This window comes from Diabrotica virgifera, chromosome 1 (assembly GCF_917563875.1).
Source record: "Diabrotica virgifera virgifera chromosome 1, PGI_DIABVI_V3a".
Lineage (NCBI taxonomy): Eukaryota > Metazoa > Arthropoda > Insecta > Coleoptera > Chrysomelidae > Diabrotica > Diabrotica virgifera.
In genome coordinates, this window is record NC_065443.1 from 171,634,426 (window position 1) to 171,650,525 (window position 16,100).

The following is a 16,100-nucleotide window of genomic DNA, read 5'->3' on the forward strand; positions in this document are numbered from 1 at the left end:
AAGATTGTTAATATTTTATATCAATATTGTTGTTGCTTGATAAAAATTCTTCTAATAATTTAATTTTATCTGACTCATTCATATTGACAATTCAGACATATATTTATACATTTTGGAGTAGATGACTTTAAAGCAATATAGCCAATATTTATGAGTTGCGTTCCTGGGACGATTTTATTAAAATATAGTTAATTCGATTACATAAAATCAACTTTAACTCAATAATATCCGTCACAAAATTTATAGCATGTGACCTGTCTTTAAGAATTTAAACATTAAATAAATTTAATTTCAAACTTAAATTGCAGCTTATTCCCATGAAAATAGTAATTGCATTTTATATAAGTTCCACCTGTCATGGTTTCTTCTTTGTTTTAAGTCAGATGAAGAATATAAACATACAAGAAAGCTTACACCACTAATAAAAAGGCAGGTACCTAATACTAGGAAGTACCATAGTTTTATTTGCTTTCTCTCAGAAGAAATAAAGGATATCTCCAACGAAGAATAAAGTAATATCACAGTATTCTGTTATATACTGGGGTAATATCAAAGAATATATTTATACTTTCCTTTAATATGCAATCCTTTACCACAAAGAAAAGAAATCCTTTACCTCATAATGGAAAGAAATGAGAGGTCATTAACCTTTGAACAAATAGCATGTAAGATTTAGAAAAAATAAAAATGTAAACTATCCACTAATAAAATAAACTTTATTTAACTGAAAACATTTTAATAATCCATTTTCAAAAAACAAAATAAATATAAAAACATTTCAAAGATATTTAACTTGACGATTGACAGTTTTTAGTTGGTGTTCTATGTCAAAATTGCTTAAAATCCATAATTTTCCAGCCTCGAGATCAATCTTGGCCGAGATCAGCCGAAGACTCGTTTATAAAACAGAACGTGGTCTTGAGCTCGACGTTGCCGTAAGATCGTCTTGGCTGAGACCGGTCTCGAGATCAGTCTTGAGTACTGACTATAGTAGTGTTCGCGCAGTACAAATCGAGCATACCCAGAGTAAGTTCGGGATTAGTTTCCAATGCGCAGGCGTCAACGTAAACTTATCCTGGACATGCTCAGGATTTTTCGCTCCGCGAACAATTTTCGGATTCGCAATGTAATGACGGGTTGCATACATTAAGGTTAGAGAAGGAAGCTTTTTGTTGTCTCTCTTATTTCGAAATAACGCTGTGTTTAGGTACACGCTAACGTGTACGCAATTAAAAAAGTTAGGTACACGCGAATTAAACTTCATTAAGCCAGTGACGTCATTATTTAGCGTGCGCAGTGACTTTATATTTTGGTACACGCTATTTTGATATGTTTGGTGTTTGTTGTTTGTTTGATAAAAAATATTTTTATTAAGGGAAGGGGAAGGGAAGCAAAACTATTCAGATATTTCAAACTTAATTGTAATAAAACAATATGCATGTATATAAAAGTATATTATATTCAGGTTAGCAAAATAAATATTACTTAACACGATATATACAAAATACTGTTAAAATAATTATACCAGTTTATATTGGTGTTTATTTTTGCTGTGGTGTTTATTTTTATTTATACAGGGAGTTGCACTTGTTACGATTTTAATAGAAAATTGGTTATTCGCTCCGAGCGTTAACAAAGTGTCAAAGCAAAATCGACCGACCTGCTCATGGTGGCGGTTTTTTGAAATTTTATAAGGACGCTTTGTGTATGTTTAAATGAGACATTTAAAAAAATGTCGTGTCACGCTAGTGATATTATGTATTAATATAAACAGAAAATAAAAACGCACTATAAATTCTTCACTTTCCAATATTGATTATCAGTTTGATTTTGTATGCATAACCTCACTATCGCAGTTTATGTCAATAAATATTTATTAACGAAAAAGAAAATATTTTGTTGCACTATAAATTACAGTATAAATTAATAACTAATGAATTCTAACAATTGTATTCGGTTATTATCACTACAAAATAAAATATTCAAGTTTAACAAAATAATCCCATAAGACTCAATGTTAAAACGTCCTTACAAAATCTGACAGCGTATCACGTGACTGTACGTAGAGGGGAGACGCACGGAGCCAATAACTTTGTAAATACCCTGTATAACATAATAAACCTTTATATTTTTGTGATGTGGAAGTTAAGAAGATTTCAAACATAAAATAAAATATAGGGTGTTCCATTTAAAAAACATAACTTTGGTCTGCCACTATATTATCCAACTCCGCTGTAACATTCTAACTAATTTTAGTAATTTTGTAATATGAAGCTTAAAGTTTGCTAAACATTTTGTTACTAACTTTTATTGCTATCTATTACTCTAGCGGATCTACTGAGTTTTATCACACTAACCAATTGCCCCGTATATTTTATCTTATTACTTCTGCTACCCTTAAATTAAGGGCCTTAATCACGAATTTTTGTCTCTTATCTTTTTCATACTGTTTTAAAATGTTGTTAAACTAATTAAAAGAACTAAATAATTGTCCACACTCCATAGTTAATTAAAAAAAAACACTAAACAAGTAAAAAAATAAGGAAACTCTTTATAAATCAATATAAACATAGGCGATTATGTGTAAACATAACGCGATTAGACAAATTCTAACCACACTCTGACACTCACAATACTTACAGATACTTTACCACAGCATACACGCGGCTCAAATTAGCGTGTACCAAAAAACCCAGTCATAGTACACGCTAAATAATGACGTCACTGACTTAATGACGTTTAAGCGTGTACCTAACTTTTTTATTTGCGTACACGTTAGCGTGTACCTAGACACAGCGTCGAAATAAATGTCAAAAAAATGCAAATGCAACAAATTTGTATGTCAACAAAGAGAAAAAGAAAAAGAAAAGAGAATAAAGGCAACAGGCAAAGGATTAACTTTCTATTCAATAATTCAATGCCTTTCTTAGAAGGTAGAAATTTGATAGTCTTTCTTTATTATTTCCACAATATAATGTGGTTATTTCCACTCTGAAATCCAGCTTACATTTTTGTAGAGTAAAAGATTGTTGATATGTAGATATAAAAATTACCTTTAACTTCATGAGGGTTGAACATTATCTGAAGGAAGGAATAATTTAGTAAAACAATCATTTCCAATTTTGATATCTATGTATTGAATTTAATGGGTTGTGGCATTGTATTATGGTTTATTACACCACAAAAATAATGAAATATAACAAGACACAAGAAATAGTTTCAGAATAAGTTTGATGTATTGTTTATGTTTTATTATATTCAATAAGAGACTAATTTAACTCATAAATTAAACTGAAAAATAAACCACAAGAATATGTAGGTACTTATAAGTTCATTTAGATAGAAGAAATTAAGTAAAAACAGACTACAATTTATTGTAATACATACTACCCTAATAGATAATTATCGAATATCGAATGAAAATAATACTTGAAAAGGTACCTACTTATTTATAAACATACGAAATGGAAAACATTGACAAAAACAACAAAAAAGCTTTAATATAAAAAATATTAAAATTTGTTTTAAGAATATTTAAATGACACAACACTTTACATAATTTCAAAACTTTAAAAACCAGAATCTACATCTACAAGTTGTTTAACAAAACAATATTTTAGGTTAAGAATTGGAAGGAGTAAGAACAGAATGTCAAGAAATTCTTCCCAAATATTTTGTGCGCCTGTGCGAACTTAAAATCCGAAACAAAATCCTCGAACGTCGAGAGCGTACCCCGGGCATGTTCAGGATCTTTTTTCTGTACTGCGCGAACACCGAATTAAAAATCCGGAGGGTGTTCAGAGGGAAAGATTTGGACTCCGCGAACGCCCAATTTTGTAATGCGCAGGCGTTCTCCCTCTGGGTATACCCAGGACGTACTGCGCGATCAAAGCTTATAAATACGGGGCTAAATGGGGAGAGATTAAATATCCAGCACGCAACCGCGCTGTTGCCAGATTTACATATTTTCTATTAGCGGGAATTTTAAAATCTCGAATGCGAGTTGGTTTAAAATTTGACAGTTGTGTTTTCTCGAATCGGAATCTTAACCTTACTTTTGTGATTATTTATTTACAAATATGTAAATAAATTCAAACAAGTATTGTATGTACCTACTGTGTTATAATTTAAAACTCTTAATTATGTTAGTCTTTAAAAAAAATGAAGCCCACAAAAATACACTTGTTTACAGTGCAAATGATTTTTTAATGGAAATAGGGATTTAGGATTTCATTTGCAGGAAAAACATGGGCAACCTACCCAGTTCGTAAAATTGCAATTCAAAAACTCTTTAGGTAAGTATGGGTAACTTTCGCATTATTATTTATTTTTTAAGTATTAAGGTTGATGTTGATATCAAAAAGTTAGATTTCAAAGGTAGTTTTATGTAGGTAGATACTAGATAGAGGCCATTCCACGAACATACATCTGTTCCAGACCATCGCGACAACGAATATTTTAGTGTGCAACATAAGAAGTACTAAACTAAATTGCAAATTCCATTCTTGTTTATTGGAATAATTTCTAGAGCCATTTACTTTCATACTTCTTATGTTGCACATTAAAATATTCGTTGTTGCGATGGTCTGGAACAGACATATATTTGTGGAATGGCCCATACAAGTAAGCTATGAGTAGTATAACTTCCCATGTAGTCACCTGTTATGTTTTTGTAGATTTTACTGTCTGGATGGCACAGGAAGAGACACAAAATAATATTCAGTACTGCAGTCACAGGAGTACATAGAGTACGTAGAGATATAAGAAAACAGCTGTTCAACATCACCTGACACCGTTTAGTTTTTAGAAAATGAAAAGTCTTTAGGTTGAATGCGATCTGCAGTATCTTGCATTGCTACATAATGAATGTGTTTATATATGGTATTTTTTATTGAATAATCTATACAGGAACAACTAAATGAATGTATACATATATTGCAGACATTGCATTTAGTTTTTTAGAGCAGCAAGTTTTTTTGTGTTTCAACAAGGTATTCAGTTTTTTTTTTCTTTTAGTATATACACATTATTATCTTGTAAAATAGCAAGCTAATACAGTTCGGTATCTAGACGTTATGGAGCATTCAACAGGTTTACCTTTTTTAAGCTTTATAACCCTTTCAACAGTTTTATTCCTTAAAAACAATAACAACTGATTTTCAATGGTCATATTATTGGTATTTTAATTCCATAATCCTTCCTATAACAATAGGTGCATTGTTGGAAGTTATTACAGTAGTTCTGCTGGAAATACTTACCAAAATTGTATGTATCTGCATCATTTAGAATTTTACCCAAACACCTATTAATACTCTATCTGAATCTAACATGTATTGCAGCTCTTTCAATGTCTTGTATACATAGGATTTTTTCAGAATCAGATATTTCATTAAGATTTACTTGCCATGCCTTGTCTATGTACCAGGGACATAACAGTCTATTAGGAACAGAACCCATTACATTCAGGCATTGTAAAAAGTGTTAGTTATGTCTGATATGAAAACATTTGACTATATAATACCAGCACACTCATGTATTTTTTCAAAAAAAGTTGGTAAATAAAAGTATTTTTTATGAGCCCATGAGTTCCATTAGTTGCGATAAGCGATTTACCAAACTTAATTAATATTTCCTTTTGCACAGTATTCATGGAAACACATAAGACAAAAATCATTATTGTTTAATTCGGGAGGATTATCAATAATTGAATCGTTTATTTCAGAAAGGGGTCAAGTCACAAGTATCCACTTTTGAGAAAATAAAGTTTACACACTGTTTACATTCAACAAACAATCACATTATATAAAATAAAAATTCTACCTAGCAACCTGGAGTATTTGTTAAAAAATGTTGTATTTTTTAAAAATGTATCTTGTTAAATTGTTTAAGAAAAAAAATTAATTTTTTGCACTCATTTTGTCAAGATTTGTCACTTGACCTCTTTCTGAAATAAACGATTCAATTAGTATGCCCTGTTGTTTGTAAAATAATATTGGACATAACCCGGTCTGTAAGCATTCACTTACCCACAAATGAACACTGGTTGCGTTATCTTTGTGCCTACATCCATCTTTCAAATCAACGTCATAGGAGTGTTTAATGTTCGTGTTATCTTTTCTTGTAAGTAAATCAACTCTCAATAATATTTAAAAAATGGATTAGTGGTAACATTTTTATTTTAAATTATATTGTGTATATGTAAATATTTTACTTACATTTTTGAATATGCCCATAATGTGTTTTAAAATATGTTACTTTTATGTATTGTAATATTCCTGCACAACAATCAGTTTAAATATTTTTAGATATTAGTATTTGATTAGTACACGAAATGCAGAGATGTTCTCTCTTCTATCTTAAGAGCTGATTTAATCTCTACTTGTATCTGTAAAGTTTATCATTTTTCCCATAGACAATTTCAACACTTCCGGTTCCTCAGCGTCTATATCCAAACCTGTTACGATGACATAATCATATTTCTCTTCTCTTTCTCTAGGTAATCTAGTCTAGTAATTAATTCTCGAACTGTCTTGTTTGTATTAAATATCTTAATTATGTACTTATTTTATTTTTATAATGAAAATTAATAAATCAACCATATGCGGCACAGGATACAAATGTTTTCGGAAATATATCTATAAAAATTTAATTACCTCTTTTGTATACGACATATCGATACATTTTTGGCAAAGTAGCGTAAGTGACATTTTTGAAAATCATGTTTTTCCCATTAAACTAACGCTATTATTGTTCAGAAGGTACTGCCAAAGTGTAGTAAGCCTATACATATATATTATGTTTAAAGTAATTCTAGGCTTACTACACTTTGGTAGTAACTTCTAAACAATAATAGTGTTAGTTTAATGGAAAAACATGTTTTTCCCCAAAAATGTCACTTACGTTACTTTGCCAAAAATATATCGATATAATATAATAAGTAAAAACTATTTTTATAGCTAGGAATTACTTTATTGAACAGTCTTAACCTTCGGATGACCAAGCGGGAAAAATTGTGACCCCAGCTTATGTTTTTCTTTAATAAATTCAAAAGTATTTTCAATTTTTAACTCATTATTTTTTTATTTGACTTTAATATCATTCTAGATATCCTCATATTTTGAAATAAAAAGAATTCCCTATATTTTACGAATAAAAAATATATTCTGAAGTTGATGTTTAGTAAAATAGCGTCTATTATGTGTAATTCCAAGTAGTGTTACGCTAATGACGTCGACTTTGCAAAGTAACAAGGCACTTACTCAACATACACACTACACATGACACTAATACTCATGTTGTGACTGGCTGAATGACATAAAGTCCATGCCATAAAAAAAATTTAAAAAAAATAAAAAAAAAACTTCATTTTTTTGTTAAATGTTATTTTTGACCATTTCCCCCCCCCCCCCTTGGTCATCCGTGTAACAAAAAAAAGGTTGGTCATCGGAAGGTTAAACCTGTTCATAAATTTTGTTACTATATTTTTTAACTCCGATTATAACAATAATAACTTTTTAGTTTAGATTTAGGTCAAAGTGTGTAATGTCATGTTTTATGTATAGTATTTTTACTACAAAAGCGATATTACGTAGGTCAAAATTTTTGACGTAAGAGAACTGTCAAAACATTAGAATGTGACTTTTCATTATTGTCATTTTATTATAAACATGGCAATAATGAAAAGTCACAATCTGATGTTTTGACAGTTATCTTACGTCAAAAATTTTAACCTACGTAATATCGCTTTTGTAGTAAAAATACTATATTTTTTAGCCCTAACACATTTGTAGGTAGCAAATCATATTTGTTATTCTTATCTTATTTTAATTATATTCATTTTTTTGATTTAACGAAATAAACCTATCAATAAAAAAACTGTTGTTTAGTTGTGTACACCCAAAAACTAACTTGATGTAATACAGATGTCAATTGAATATGACGTAAATACATGTCATAAAGATGTCTTACGTCACAAAATTACCACAATAAAACGTTGCCACTAATTGCTCAATTTAATGTCATTCAAGTTAGATGTGATGAATAGGGCTTTTTATTCACAGTCATTTGTTTTGAGCTTCTGTCATGTGTCACATAATATTAATATATATACGTCATACGTTATTGGTAATACCAATGATACAAATCAAAGACGTATGGCGTAAATATATTAATATTGTATGACACATGACAGGAGCTCGAAACAAATGACAATCGATGAAAAGCCCTATTGATGGCAAATTGGTCATTAAACCTGACATCATATTTTGGTCATGTTTAGGTCTCCTACCAATTAAGACTAAAAAAACATGTCATTTAGACTTCACTCTGTTGGCTGGTCAGTTAAAGGATTTGAAATATATGGATTACTGAATTTTAAAGAAAGCTGCATTAAATATAATGAAAAAAGACAACCTATGACAATAAAACATTAATTGTTAGTCTTTGTTCTGCTCATACTTAACATAATCGTCCTATTTGAAGTCCACATACTGTGTAATAAAACTTAAAGCCACTTTGTGGGCGTTTTTGACATTTTCATAATTGTCTTTAATAGTAAAATGTATGTGTAACACAATAGATGTAAAATTATTATTATTAACACATTTACGGACACGCTTTGCCTGTAGCCACGTCTTCTTATGGAGCAAATGACTTCATATGCAGTCGTGTCTGTGAATGTGTTAAATAATTAACAGAAAAAATTATTTTAATTGCTTTAGCTTTCAATATAAACCACAATAATACCACCATTAATTTTTAAGTATATTATGTAAGAAAATAGAATTTACCTAATAACTCACCTCGCCGCCAGGTAAAGTAAAGGTGCTACGTCACTGAAATGTTTTTTCATTTTGATTTATTTTGTTGCTTTAGTTAGCAGATACATGATGGGAATTATTCATACAATACATATTAATACTATTAAAACTAATACATATTAATACTATTAAAACTAATACATATTAATATTCTAAATAATTATTTAATACTAAAATAAAGAAAAATGTCTATCTATACTACATTAATTGAGACATTTTCACTTTTCTTTTCGCAGGATCCTCGGGATTTTAAAGCTGTGTCTCTATCTTTATCTTGTTTTGTACAATAATTATTGTTTGAGAATGGCATACATACATAATAAGATGCTTCATGTTTTTGTACTCCTGTGACTGCAGTACTGAATATTATTTTGTTTCTCTTCCTGTGCCATCCACACAGTAAAATCTACAAAAACAACAGATGATTACATGGGAAGTTATACCAGTCTATATTCCTTGGTTATACCACAGTATAGGAGGAATTCCTCCTAGGCTGTGGTTATACTACTTATAGCTTACTTTTATCTAATATCTACCTACATAAAACTACCTTTGATATCAACATCAACCTTAATACTTAAAAAATAAATAATAATGTGGAAGTTATTCCATACCTACCTAAAGAGTTTTTGAATTGAAATTTTACCAACTGGGTAGGTTGCCCATGTTTTTCCTGCAAATGAAATCGTAAATCCCTATTGCCATTAATTTGCACTGTAAACAAGTATATCTCTTTTGGGCTTAATCTTTTTAGGACTAACATAATTAAGCGTTTTAAATTATAACACAGTACATACAATACTTGTTTTAATTTATTTACATTTGTAAATAAATAATCACAAAAGTAAGGTTAAGATTCGGATGTCAAATTTTAAACCAATTCGCATTAGAAATTTTAAAATTCCCGCTATGTAAATCTGGCAACAGCGCGGTTGCGTGCTGGATATTTAATCTCTCCCGGCTAAATGTCCAGCAAACGACGGCACTGTTGCCAGATTTACCTTTTTCCTTTTAGCGGGAATTTTAAAATTAGTCTAATGCCACTTTGGTTTTAAAAGAGAGTTCTGTATTCTTAAATTTATAACCTTACTTTTACAAGTAATTAGGATTATTTTATTTACATGTAAATATTGAAACAAGTATTGTACTGTGTCATAATTTAAAAGTCATGTTGCAGTATTTTGAAAAAAAAATGAAGCTCAAAAGAAATATACTTCTACAGTACAAATTATTTTTTAATGGGAATGGAAATTTACGATTTCAAAGGTGAAAATGTGTTGGGATAGTATAGATGGACACTTTTTTATTTTAGTATTAAGTGGTTACATAATTATTCAGAATATTAATAAAATTACTAGTAATTTGAATTAGTTTTAATATGTATTATAATAGTATTAATTCTCATCATGCATCTGGCTAAATAGCTAAGTGCTAAAGCCGCAAAATAAAAAAAATTGAAAAAAACATTCTTAGTGGCCTAGCACCTTTACTTTGCCTGGGGGCGAGGCGAGCTAATAAATTCTATTTTCTTATTGCAGTCATTTTGTGACGGCTTAAGAAGTTACATAAATGATGTCTTTAGGCTGTGAAATTTTAACCGTAGAAAGACATCTCTATGACTTGTATTTACATGATATAGGGCTTTTCACTCAGTCATTTGTTTCGAGCTTCTGTCATGTGTTGTCTAATATTAATATATCTGTCATATGTTATTGATATTGCCAATGATACAAACTAAAGACGTATGACGTAGATATATTAATATTATGTGACGCTTGACCAAAGCTCGAAACAAATGACAATCGATGAAAAAGCCCTATTCAATAGGGCATTTCATTCACAGTCATTTGTTTCGAGCTTCTGTCATGTGTCACATAATATTAATATATCTACGTCGTACGTTATTGGTATATACCAATGATACAAGCCAAAGACGTATGACGTAGATACATTAATATTATGTGACTCATGACAGAAGCTCGAAACAAATGACAATCGATGAAAAGCCCTATTGGCGTCTGCATATCAGGATCCGGTAATACTATATTATTTATCTATGATCAGGATATTGCTAGGTGTACACAAATAAACAAACACTTTTTTGATTAAAAGGTTTATTTCATTAAATCAAAACTTACATGGATACAATTTAAATAAGATATTTTTTCTATTTAAGGCAATATAATATAAGATATATATTTTAGTATAACTCTCCTACATTAACAAGCTTTAACACATTCAGTGGCCATGAAGTATGAGTAGCATCACGAAGGTTTTATGGCGACACATAAGTTATGTGAGTAGTACTGTGTAACTAAATAAATGATTTAAGTATGTGGTACCAGCCAAGTGGAGCTTGTTCGAGATGGGCGCCAAACATGTTAATCTGGTCATGCACAGAGACTTATACTATAATATGTTATATCTTCTATTGCTCACTATTGTAATGAGTGAGCCTGCATACACAAACTATAATATATTATTATGGTTCTGTGTATGCAGACTCACTTATTACTACTGGAGTGAACAATATGAGATGTAATATTATGAGATATACCTATTATATATTATGGTATAGAGTATAGCTCTCCATGAGTGCCAAGTTTTAAACTTAACTGATAACAACTAATGGATACCCTTTTATCCAAAATTTTATGAAAATTTTGAATGGTCATATTGGTATTAATTCCACAACCCCTTCCTATAACAATAGGCCCATTGTTGGATGTTATTGCAGTAGTTCTACTGGAAATACTTATTAAAATTGTATGTATCTGCATCACTTAGAAGTCTACCCAAAAAGCTATTAATACTCTCTGAACCATCATTAATACATCTTGTATATATAATAGGATTTTTTTCAGAATCAGATATTTTATTAAGATTTACTTACCATGCCCTATCTATGTGCCAGGCACTTAACAGTCTATTAGGAGCCATACCCATTACATTTGACGAGGCATTGTAAAAGGTGTCACTTATGCCTGATATGAAAACATTTGACTATACATATAATACCAACACAGACATGTATTTAAAAAAATTGGTAAATTAAAGTAGGTATCTTTTCTATTTGAAAATAAGAAAGCAGTACAAAATCCATTCCCAAATTCATCTTTTACTAATACTGTCATAAGTTCAAAGTCATAGGAATTGAGCCCATGAGTTCCATCGATTGCGATAAAGGATTTGCCAAACTTAATTAACATTTCCTTTTGGCACAGTATTAAGGAAAATAAGACAAAAATCATAAATGTTAAATTCAGAATGAATATCCATTAGTATGCCCTGTTGTTTGTAAAATAATATTGGACATGAGTCTGTAAGCATTCAACCCAAAAATAAACACTGGTTGCATCATCCTTGTACATATACCCATCTTTCAAATCAATGCCATAAGAGAGTTTAATGTTTGTGATATCTTTTCTTGTAAGTAAATTAATTCTTTTTAATTCGCCTCCTATGCTATTATGCTATCCTGAACAGTCTGAAGTTCTAAAAAAGTAAAATATAGGTATAGGAGAATCAAACACACTAGTTTGAAATTGTAAACTGTAGTAAATATTCATGAGTATAGGCGGGTTGACATTATTAGTGAATAACGAACGTGGCTCACGCTTACGTATTTTGCCCGTGCTATTGTTAGATATTTTATTATCTATTTTCAAACCCAAGCAGTACATTTGTATTTATGCAATGCATAGATACAAATGTACTGCTCAAGTTTGAAAATAGATAATAAAATATCTAACAATAGCAGGGGCAAAATACGTAAGCGTGAGCCACGTTTGTTATTCACTAGTAATGTCAACCCGCCTTAATATTTAAAAAGTGGTTTAGTGGTAACATTCTTGTTTTAAATTATATTGTGTATATCGACAGCGGAAAGGCAGGACCTCATAACTGAAAAATTTGTATAAAATGAGTTACTTCGGTTTTCGCTTTAGAATAAGTGTATCAGCACCTATTAAACAGCTTTTAGAGCTGGGAAAGCCTTTTGGAAGCCTTCCGGAAACTTTCCCAGCTGTATATAAACTGCTGTATATAAACTAAAATAATTGCCGATAAACTTATTCTAAAGCGAAAACTGAAGTAACTCATGTTATAAAAAATTTTCAGTTTTGCCTTTCCGCCGTCGATATGCAAATACTTCACTTACATTTTTGAAGAAAGTCTCAAAATAAACTTTGAAGAGATATTTATTTGATTTTGGTATTTATGTAAGTGCTCTATATCATCCTCATGCCTATAATGTGTTTTAAAACAGTTTCAATATTTTTAGATACTATTATTCGACTAGTACACCAAATAAACATTTTGCAGGATCCTTGGGATTTTAAAGCTCTTTCTCTATCTTGTTTTGAAAAATAATTTTTTGAGGATCACATACATATACATTCATAATAAGATGTTTCATGTTCTTGTACTCTTGTTCTCTGTTCTCTTCCTGTGCCATCCATACAGTGCAAATCTAAAAAAAAACAACATAACAGGTGATTACACGGCAGTTATACTACTTACAGCTTACTTTGTATCTAATCTATTATCTAGTATTACTCTATTAGTATCTACCTACATAAAACTATCTTTGAAATCTAAATTTTTGATATCAACATCAACCTTAATACTTAAAAAATAAATAATATTGTGGAAGTTACACGTACCTACCTAAAAGTTTTTGAATTGCAATTTTATCAACTGGAAAAGACTTCAACATAATGAGTTTTAAATTATGACAAAGCACAATATTTATTGTTTCAATTTACGTGTAAATAAAATAATAATAATCTTAATCACTTGTAAAAGTAAGGTTAAGATTTTTGACTTGAGAAAACAGAACTGTCAAATTTAAAACCAAACTGCTATAAAATTTTAAAATTCCCGCTAAAAGGAATCTGGCAACATTGCCGTCGTTTGCTGGACATTTAATCTCCCCGTATCACGTGACTGTACGTAGAGGGGAGACGCACGGAGCCACAACCAACTACACTAGCGCCGCCAAGCGGGAGAAACGGCGTACCTAGGTGCCATTGTGACGTCACTTTGACGTACTTCCTCAAGTACGTCAAGTTTGCTCAAACTGTTTGATCAAATTATTTGATGATGAGACGCGGCCTTTACGTCACTTTGACGTACTTCCTCAAGTACGTCAAGTTTGCTCAAACTGTTTGATCAAATTATTTGATGGTGAGACGCGGCCTTTGGTGACGTCACATCCTGAGTGTTCATTGTGGATAATAATGAAAAATTTTAATTTTAAATAAAGTACAAACAAGTTAGACAACTCAATACAAAAAATTTGATCAAACTGGACTGATAGTGAGGGCACAGATTTTTAGAATTTCAAAAAAAACTGCAATTGTGACGTCACTTTGACGTACTTCCTCAAGGCCGCGTCCCACCATCAAATAATTTGATCAAACTGGTTTGAGCAAACTGAAAGTGACAGTTAGTGACGTCACATCCTGAGTGTTCATTGTGGATAATAATGAAAAATTTTAATTTTAAATAAAGTACAAACAAGTTAGACAACTCAATACAAAAAATTTGATCAAACTAGACTGAAGGCCCCGTCTCACCATCAAATAATTGACAGTTATTTGATCAAACTTGACAGTCAAACTTGACTAGTGACACAAACTATACATACTAACTGTCACTTTGTGTCAGCAACTGTCAAGTTTGATCAAATAACTGTCAATTATTTGATGGTGAGACGGGGCCTTGATAGTGAAGGCCCCGTCTCACCATCAAATAATTGACAGTTATTTGATCAAACTTGACAGTTAATGGGTGCATTCAGCAGACACAATCGCTAACTAATCGATTAGTGATTTTCTGCTGAATGCCACATAAATTGTGGCATTCAGCATGTAAGTCACAAATCGATTACTAATCGATTAGTTAGCGATTGCGTCTGCTGAATGCACCCAGTGACACAAAGTGACAGTTAGTATATATAGTTTGTGTCACTAGTCAAGTTTGACTGTCAAGTTTGATCAAATAACTGTCAATTATTTGATGGTGAGACGGGGCCTTGAGAGCACAGATTTTCAGAATTTCAAAAAAACTGCAATTGTGACGTCACTTTGACGTACTTCCGGAGTTTGCTCAAACTGTTTGATCAAATTATTTGATGGTGAGACGCGGCCTTTAAGTACGTCAAGTTTGCTCAAACTGTTTGATCAATTTATTTGATGGTGAGACGCGGCCTTTAGACTCAGTGGGTGCATTCAGCAGACGCAATCACTAACTAATCGATTAGTAATCGATTTGTGATTTACATGCTGAATGTCACAATTTATGTGGCATTCAGCAGAAAATCACTAATCGATTAGTTAGCGATTGTGTCTGCTGAATGCACCCAGTGTTAAAACGTCCTTACAAAATCTGACAGCGTATCACGTGACTGTACGTAGAGGGGAGACGCACGGAGCCGTTAAATGCGTTCGCGGGAGCCTGTCGGCGACTAGTCGGCGACAAATTAGCAGCAAAACGCATGCGCACTTTAAAATGATATAAATAATATCGTTAATAGATAGATATACAGGGTATATTTACCTAGTATAATTTAATAATTAGTTATTAATATTAATTAAAAGTAAATATACCTTGTATATTTGTCTATTAGCGGTATTATTTATATTAAGTGAGGTTAGAAATTGTCGGCGACAATTTGTCAACTGTACCCGCGAACGCACCTATTTTACCCAAATTTCTACATGTTCAACTTTATGAATTACGGATACATTACGCGTAAATTATGTTTTACGTCCATTGTGAACAAGCGCTTAGCTCGCCGTGCGTGGCGCGCTTTAAGATTCGCTTCTGTGTGGTTATTGGCTGCATTCAGCAGAAAACTGCGATGACTAATCGATTACTTAGCGATGTGTAATCGCTAACAATTCTTCTGAATGGTATACTTTCATGTACATACGAAATAGGTTATGACAACTGTCACATTTTTCAAAATGATTTGCAAATACGTGAAAGACACCCCAAGAACAGAAATAAAAATTATTATGAAATGGTAATTTATAAATAACCCCATTTAATTCATACATAGTTTCAAATTCTTGAATTTCTTGCGACATAGGTAAACCTAATAGGTACATACGAATATCCAACAAAGCAGCTCAGATATTTATCAGCGTGATTTATATGCCTTTCAGCCTTCCTTGCCTTCAATTCATGTTTTTTTAAGATACATAACTTAAAATATACGTGTTAGACACACGTCATACGTCAATCTTATTTTGATTTGCTAAGAAATCATATTTC

The 16,100-nt window shown here is 31.2% G+C and overlaps 3 long non-coding RNA genes across 3 annotated transcripts; 1 reads left to right on the top strand and 2 right to left on the bottom strand.

The window, feature by feature from the left end:
* The first annotated feature begins 3,920 nt into the window (after positions 1-3,920).
* On the top strand, positions 3,921-5,885 carry LOC126878880 (uncharacterized). Its single transcript, XR_007695851.1, has 2 exons — positions 3,921-4,295; positions 4,677-5,885. It is a non-coding gene; the product is annotated as an uncharacterized LOC126878880 (long non-coding RNA).
* Positions 5,886-6,911: 1,026 nt separating this feature from the next.
* LOC126878878 (uncharacterized) lies at positions 6,912-10,412 on the bottom strand. The gene is made up of 2 exons (XR_007695849.1): positions 9,438-10,412; positions 6,912-9,225 (listed from the first exon to the last, which is right to left on the bottom strand). It is a non-coding gene; the product is annotated as an uncharacterized LOC126878878 (long non-coding RNA).
* A 505-nt stretch (positions 10,413-10,917) lies between these two features.
* Positions 10,918-13,728, bottom strand: LOC126878883 (uncharacterized). Its single transcript, XR_007695854.1, has 4 exons — positions 13,488-13,728; positions 12,979-13,290; positions 11,348-12,314; positions 10,918-11,275 (listed from the first exon to the last, which is right to left on the bottom strand). It is a non-coding gene; the product is annotated as an uncharacterized LOC126878883 (long non-coding RNA).
* Between the last annotated feature and the right edge of the window lie 2,372 nt (positions 13,729-16,100).